Here is an 8135-nt window from a genome sequence, read left to right on the forward strand (position 1 = left end):
ACTGTGGTTTTGATTTGTGTTTCCATGACAGATGGCATTTGTTTCTTAGAGCCTGTTGAGGTGCCCTGCATCGTGCCAGTAGCTGTCACTCCAGTAGACGTCACCTTCAGCATGATCAAACAGAGCTGTTCATGGTGCCTCAGTTTTCTTTCTGGCTGTTCAACAGCCCCATACTCTAGTCACCAGATTTGACTCAAGTTTCTTCCTTGATGCTCTAGGCCTTGCCTAGGTCATGTCCTCCATCTCTCTGTTGTCCTTTGAATTACTTTCCTCCGCTTTAAACCTCTCTTGCCATCATTCCCTCAAGGTACTCATTACCTTTTACCTGGATTAAGGTCATTGTTTCTATACCACCAGTCCTACTTCCTCCTGAATCACCTGACATATGTCTCCAGACCCCTTCTTGAGGGGCAGCGCTGCTTGCAAAAGTGTTTAATTCCTCCCACCCAAATGGTGGACCATCCCTAGCCTGGCCTTAAGAGCTCCTCACAACCTGTCTCCCTCACTTTCTTCATCTTCTCCATTGCCAGCCTGCCCAGACTCCTGTCCTGCTACCCCTGCTTCCCTCTTCTCACCTATTGCCCCAGACCCCTTTGCTCTCTTTCACTTGCTATGTCTGCCATGTTCTTTCCCGGATCCTGATATGTGGCGGGTTGATGTCCCTTCTCTTCTCTCAGCTAGCCTTTGAATGTTTCTGCCTCTGATGACATTTCTCTAGTCGCCCCCTCTTACTTGCTCATTGCACCCTAGAATTCTCGGTTTTTATCCCAGCAGTAATGAATTATTTGTCTATAAACATGTCTGTGTCTGGCTTTTTTTTTGGACTAAAGTTCTGGGAAGGTGGTCCCAGGCCTGGCTGTCCTGTGTGTGTCTTGTGTTGACCAAATGACTGTAGATTCTTCCCACCTGAATGGCTGCAGAGAAATGGGATGACTTGCTGTTCCATGCACATACTTTAGATTCTTGAAATGGACTCTGGTATTGTCTGCCTTGTTTAAATACTCTCTCTACTATTATGGGCTGTACCAGTTGGAAAGGTCACTTTACCTCTTCATGTCTTACTTTCTTCATCTGTAAAATGGGGCTGATAATGGTACCTACCTGGCAGCTTCCCTGATGCACTTTGTATTAGCTGTGTTCCCCTGAGCCAAGTAACCTTCCTGGGTGTGGGTCTCCCCTTCAGTAAAATGTGGGTGGTGATGGTAATACCCTTATGCCCATTCATCCCCTTTGTAGGAAATGAGGGAACGTGTAGGAGGCTTAGAGCACTGCTCAGGGAATGATCATTGCTGTTATGATTATTATCTAGTGGTGGTTCTGGCAGAAATTCGGGAGACCTGTGTTTCTGGCAATGCTATAGGGCTGTCTGTGGGTAGGAAAAGGAGACGCACCTTCTGCACTGTTACGTGGGTTCATGGTGGCAAGGGAGCATTACAAGGGAAGACTCTCAGTTTAGAACTTCTCTTCTCACCTGGCTCTCCCGCTTATTGGCCTGGTTTTGACCTTGAAGATAAGGCATTAGAAAGATAACCTGTTTGTCATGACAGGCTCAGCCCTGGACCCTCTGTCACTTCATTGGGACAGCTTCCTTGACCATCCCCTGTGAGGTGCTTCTCCATCCTCTGTCCTTCTCCATCCTGTCCCCCACTTTGTTTCCATCATAGGGTTTTTCCTAACTCCTGCCATTATGTATGGTCTGTTTTCTTCCTTCTTGCACTGGATGTTCCATGAGGTCAGAGACTTTGTAAGGTTCCCTTCGGGGAGAGAGGAAAAGTAAACCTTCTAGAGATCCTTTTTAAAGTTGAGGTTTTTAATCAGGTGTTGAGTCTGATTTGGGGGTTGGAAACTGGCAGAAATGGAGTTGGGCAGCTCTCTCTGTATTGTGTGGTTTGACTCGGTCATGAATGGATTTTAATTTCACAAAGAACTCTCCATCTGTGTGGCCTGACAATCTCCAAGGAGGACCCAGAGCCTTTTCATCTCCATTCCAGTGGAAGATGTGTTTCTCCGTGGTCAGTTGGTGGCTGCCCAGAGCCCACTGGCCTGGCTATACCCAGCTCATCTCTGGAAGACTGGGTCACGGTAGGGACAGAACAGTAGTAGAAACAATAGCAACCAACATTCACGGGTGGCCCTTCTCCCATGTGCCGATAACTCAGTAGGTGCTCTTGTTGCCCTCGTTTTATGGAGGAAGAAACTGAAGCTTGAAGAGGACAAGTTATTAGTCTAAAATCATAAAACACATCAGTAGCAGGACCAACGTTCAAGCCGTGTCCTCTGTTTTAAAAGCAAATTCTTGGCTGGCGTGCTGCTGAGCTGCGGAATACTTCACGTCCTCGACCTTTGGATTCGAGATCCATTGTGGGCAGGTGGAGTGAGGGAGAAGGGGAAGGAAGTGCTATAGATTTATCTCGCTAATTTTTACTGGGCTTAGACTAATACTAAAATTATTTTGAGCACTCCACTGACAAAGGCGGAAGAGAAATCCCGTTCGATATTAAATATTTGCAATGGAAAATTCACAAAGTCTTTCTGAATGGAAGATATTTCCGAGTAATTCCCACAGGACTAATTCAGCCAGTTGTTCCTTCTGCAGCATGCTTCCTGTGGTTGCTTCACTGTTCTCAGAAATGAACATTCCTGACTTTGAAGTCCTGGGGTTATGCCGGGCTAGTCGCTGAACTCTGCCTTGGTTTCCCTGGCAATGAGTGAATCAAGGGGAGACGGCTGTGCGTTGTGCTTAATTGCCTGAGCTGTGATTCTCTGATAGACGAAAATTTCACGAAGCCCAGTGCCTGGAGTCAGGGAAGTGGGCTATAGCATGGTCGTAATAACCACAGTCACAGATGCTGAGTGAGCGTTTGCTGCGCAGAGCGCTCAGCACTTCACATGCCCTCTCTCTTTGAATCCTAACAACTACCTGTCGTCCAAGTCCTATTAACTCTCTTTTATAGACCCGGGATCAGGATCACAGAGGTTAAGTGCTGGGCCCAGCTGGCAAGTGGTAGAGTTGAGACAAAAGCCAGGATGCCTGGACTCAAATATGCCCTGCTGTCTGTCACGACGTTCTGTGCCAGGATGATTGGCAGAACTTAGGACTGGTCCATGGAGAAGCTAGAGATCTTTCCAGACCCCTTGCCCTGGTGGTCCTGAATGGCCAACACTGAGGGTAGGTGATGGCCAGGTTGGCTTCATGTGCCCCGTTGCCCGCTACATTCCTCGGAGATCTTTGTCTGGCATATAGCCACGCAGGGGTGGGACATGAGAAGCTAGCTGTCCACTTTTAAGTTTGGAGGCACACGCTATGAGCCCTTCAGGTGAGGAAAACCCTGGAGCATATGAAGTAGTGCTGTCCTTTCCTTCCTCAATGCCGTGCAGCCTGAATTAGTGGGAACTCTGCTGGAATCTGGTTCCTAAAGAGGTGAACATCTGGGAGGGAGACTCTAAGAGGGCAGCCACTTGGTGAGTGGTGTTTGGTGCTGTATTCACAGTACTTGGGAGAGCACCTGACGTGTTGGGAGGTATATGACACATTTGTTGAATCTTTACTCCTAACTGGTCCCTGGCTTCTGGGGTTGACACCATCTGTCTGCCTTCCCTTCAACCAGACCTTCACATGTGCTTTTCCATAAAATGTTCTTCTAACTACGTAACATAGTAGTCCCTACGCTGCTTGCTGAGTCCCTCTCCCTTTCAGGTCTCAGCTTCGATGGCACTCCTTGGATGGGCCTTCCCAGATTTCCATGTAGCTAGACTCCCATGTCCACACGCTGTCTCTCTGCTAAAAGCCCTCATAACACCCTATATGGACTCTTTCTTCAAGGCACACATGCCGATTTATAATTCCACATAACTGAGTGGAACTGTTCAATGTCTGACCGCTGACTAAACTGTGAGCTCCGTGAGGGCAGAGACCTCTGTTTTGCTCACAGGGCTTAGCGGGCAGTCACTAACATTTAGGAATACGTGAGTCAGTTCTTCACCCTCTCTACTGACAGCAGAACCCTCCAGAGTGATAGGTTCTAATGTGTTTCATATTTATAACCGGATGAAGGCTTTCCTCCCCACCCTGACCCTCATAACCACTTCTTTAGTACCAATCAGACTCAGTGCACCAAGGCAGGGAGTGGTTTATCTTCCCTTCTCATCTGAGAATACTCAGACTCAGGGAAAGCTCTTGTCTACCTTCACCGTAGTCAGCCTACCCCAGCCTGGGCATCAGGACTGGTGCTTTGAGGGCCATGGCTATTTCCTGAGGATTTTAAGGTTTTTGAGAGTTATGTAGAGTCTTAGTTCTCAACCATTTATTTTTTGGGCCAGGAGAAGAAAGGCATGTCTGTGGCCCTGCCTGTCTGCTTTTCCTCTCTCCCATTCCATTCCCTGCCTCATCATATCTTGTTAGCCTTGAAATGAATGACTCTTTCATTAGGGAAGATGGGAGAAGTTGGGAAAAATCAAAACCAATAATACTTTCCATCGAGGGGAAACTGGGTTATTGCAGTTTTGGGGTGAGCAGAGAACTCTTAGGTTTGAGGCCAGAGCTGGAGGGAGGCCTCTGAACAAAACATTTTGCAGGCTGTGAACTGTTACTGGGCTACAGTACCCTTCACCTTTCTCACAGGTGGTCACTTTGAGGGGTAGGACATAGAAGAGAAACCAGACATTCTGCTTGGGCCCTTCATGTCTTGCTCATTCATACATTCCGCTTTCTTTTTATTGACAAATGCAGTGCAGGCTCGTCCTCACTCGGCCCTTCCTCATCAGTGTTGGCTTTCAGCTCGCCCGCCCGACATCCTGTGGACGCTGCAGTTCAGACAAACAGCAAGATCATCAAAGAGAAGAGCATGAATGAAAAACTGCTTTATGACATGCCTTCAAAGTGTCTTTTTAGAAGTTCAAAGGATGCGGAGAGGAGGCAGGGGAATCAAAGACGATGGGGGAGAGCAATGAACTCTCCAAGGGATCATTGGGGTTTCATTGTATATTTTCTATGACGCTTGTGATGTAAAAATCAAAAGTAATCTCAGCCCTCAAGGGCTCTGTGTGTGTGTACATCTGATGCAAAGGAGAAGACTCACCTTGCTGATGGAAGGCTTTACCCTGGCATTCTCAGTCACACGCTTGCATCTGCATTTCCTGTTTGGACCTTGATCGAATATTTTGATCTGGGAAGACTGGGTCCAGAGACGGAGATTGAATGCTGCTTATGTGGTTCGATGGAGATGAATAATTTAGTCCGTGCAGAAGTTCCCCATTACCTTTTCCATTACCTTTCCATTACTCTAAACAAGCTAGAGTCCACTTGTAGCAGTGGCTATGCAGAGCTCAGAAAAGATCTGGCATAGATGATAAGATCCCAGAGGCCTCTGATCTGACAGAGAGAACTGAGATTCTACTTGAGTTTGGATCCAGACCTAATTGATATACTCATGGGAACGCCACTGATACTTGGACACTTTAGAATGCCTTATGCCCAATCCATCCAGACAGAATGCTTAGGCAACTAACTAGTACCTGGCACATGGTGGGTGCTTAGGTGAAATGAATGAATGACGGAACAGCTGAGCAGCTTTGTTTTATAACCCTAGAGTAGATTCTTTTATGGGAATGTTTCCTATTGTCCTTGGGCCATTGATGCCCAGAATACAAGGATAGTCTTAAGGATCTGAATTGCTCTGTTAGTCAAGTCTGTAAGGGATTTCATCTGCAAGGGACAGATACCTCAACTCAAACTGGACTGAGATAGAAGGAACTTTGTTGATTAAAATTATTGAAAACTCAAGGGTCACTTGGGAAGCATCTGCCTTTGACTCGGGTCATGATCCTAGGGTCCTGGGATTGAGCCCCACATTGGGCTCCTTGCTCAGTAGGGAGCCTGCTTCTTTTCCCTCTGCCCCCTACCCCTACTAGTGCTCTCTTCTCTCTCTTGCTCTACCCTGCTCTCTCTCTCTCTCAAATAAATAAATAAAATCTTTTAAAAAAGTAAAATTATTGAAAACTCTAAAGTAGATTTGACTTCTGGCTTGACTGATAAAATAGATAAATGTGTCCCTGTCAAATTCATACATGATGACACCTCTCACAAGCAGTATATATGGTATTAGGAGGTGGGCCCTTTGGGAAGTGATTGGGTTATGAGGGTGGAGCTCTCCTGAATGGGGTTACAGCTAAAACCAAAGAGGCCCCAAGGAGCGTCCTTGTCCCTTCTGCCCTCTGACATCATAGAGAGAAGATGGGTGTCAGTAGACCAGAAAACCCTTACCAGACATTGAATTTGCCAGCACCTTGATCCTGGACTTCCCAGCCTTCAGAACTGTGAGATACGAATTTCTATTGCTTACGTGCCGCTCAGTCTATGATGTTTTTGTTACAGTAGTGAGAATGGACTAAGATAGGTAATTCAAGGGCTCTGACAGTGTCTCCAGGATTCCATTTTAATTTGTCCATCTCTCAGCTCTGTGTTGTGTGTATTCTCTGTTTATGGGCAGACTCTCCCATAGGGTGCTGGAGCACAGAAAATATTATTTTGCAGTTAAAAAATATAGTCTCCAGAAGCAGACTTGATTCAAATCCCTAGTCCATCACTTTACTAGATGTGCAAACTTAGATTAGTTTAAAGTCTCTGTGCTTTGTTTTCCTTGTCCTTACACTGGAGATTATGGTGGTGATAGTCATAGATAAAACTTGCAGAACACTTGCTACATGCCTGGTGTTCTTCTAAAGACTGTACATTGATAAATTGACTAATCTGTACAACAACCTATGAGGGAGGTACTATTATTAGCCTCATTACATGGATGAGGAAACTGTGGTATAGAAAGTTTAGACAACTTGCCTGTTACACAACTAGTACATGATGTAGCCAGAATTCAAATGCGGTCCTATCAACCTCCAAGCTGTGCCACCTCATATAATAGAACTGGGGTTGATGTAGGAGTTGAATGAGATAATAATATATACAGACACTTTATTTTTTTTTATTTTTATTTTTTTAAAAGATTTTATTTATTTATTTGACACAGAGAGAACACAAGTAGGCAGAGAGGCAGGCAGAGAGAGAGAGGAGGAAGCAGGCTCCCTGCTGAGCAGAGAGCCCGATGCGGGACTCGATCCCAGGACCCCGAGATCATGACCTGAGCCGAAGGCAGCAGCTTAACCACTGAGCCACCCAGGCGCCCTATATACAGACACTTTAAATCATTCTTGGCACATAGAGTTATTTAACTTACTCTTGAAAAAGAAAAAAGTTGTCAGTAACTTTAGTCCTTTATTCTGTGCTCTCAGGAACCTCAGTGTAGAATGATTCTCTCCTCTAAGAATTCCACAGAACTCCCAGAATGGGTCTTGTTGACTCTTTTCAGGTCACATACCTATTGTTGAACAGTCATTGGCCAAGAGCTGGTGATGTTCCAACAAGCCAGGCATGTTTGTATGTTCTTCTCTTGGGGCTGGAGGTAGAGTTGGCACTACCTGAATCTCATCAACTGAAAAGTGAGGGAGGGTTGTTTCTTCAAAAAAGTGGAGTTACTTGAAGTAGATAGAGAAACAACACAGAGTTCCACACTGATAGTAGAGGCAGTCTGGATTGCTTTGGGAAAAGAGCATTGCAGCTGATAAAAGAAATGAGAAGGTGATCAGAGGCCCCCACCTCTAAGTACTGTTGAATCCTGTAGCATGGAGTAGGAAGGAAAGAGGGATGACCAATTTTGGAAAGAAGCACCATCTTTAAGGCTCAAATCACTGTATCATCCAGGGCAACACTAAGAGAGGTTAAGTCTGGAAGTCAAGGGCTAGTTCTTCCGGATCTACAGGAAGATGAATAGGACATAATTACCCAGATGGCATGTGGGCAGGCCCTGAAGCTACCTTGTGAGAAGTGCTGGGCAAGCATTCGCAACCACTAATGATGCCCCTCAAGGCCCTGATGCTGCTCAGAGATGGCGCCATCAACCCCAAAGTACCCATTCCCATGGTCCTGGGTGAGTCAGGCCATGCTACAGTGGGGCACCCCCAGCCTGATTCATTAGTCCCACTTCCTCCACTTCCTGGTGGTCGCACCCACACAACCACCACACCCAGGTTAGTACTGACCAGTGGGACCAAAATTAGCATCTGAGGCAAAATGCAAATCTTGG

The 8135-nt window shown here is 46.1% G+C and overlaps 1 long non-coding RNA gene across 2 annotated transcripts in view; it reads left to right on the top strand.

Annotated features, from left to right (window-relative positions):
* The window catches only part of LOC131832198 (uncharacterized), a 55885-nt gene extending 48928 nt beyond the window's left edge, over positions 1–6957 (top strand). For both annotated transcript variants that reach the window (XR_009353942.1, XR_009353940.1), the window contains one exon: positions 4730–6957. This is a non-coding gene — a long non-coding RNA (uncharacterized LOC131832198). The remainder of the gene's footprint in view (positions 1–4729) is intronic.
* Positions 6958–8135: the final 1178 nt, after the last annotated feature.

The sequence above is a fragment of the Mustela lutreola genome, chromosome 5 (genome assembly GCF_030435805.1).
Source record: "Mustela lutreola isolate mMusLut2 chromosome 5, mMusLut2.pri, whole genome shotgun sequence".
Lineage (NCBI taxonomy): Eukaryota > Metazoa > Chordata > Mammalia > Carnivora > Mustelidae > Mustela > Mustela lutreola.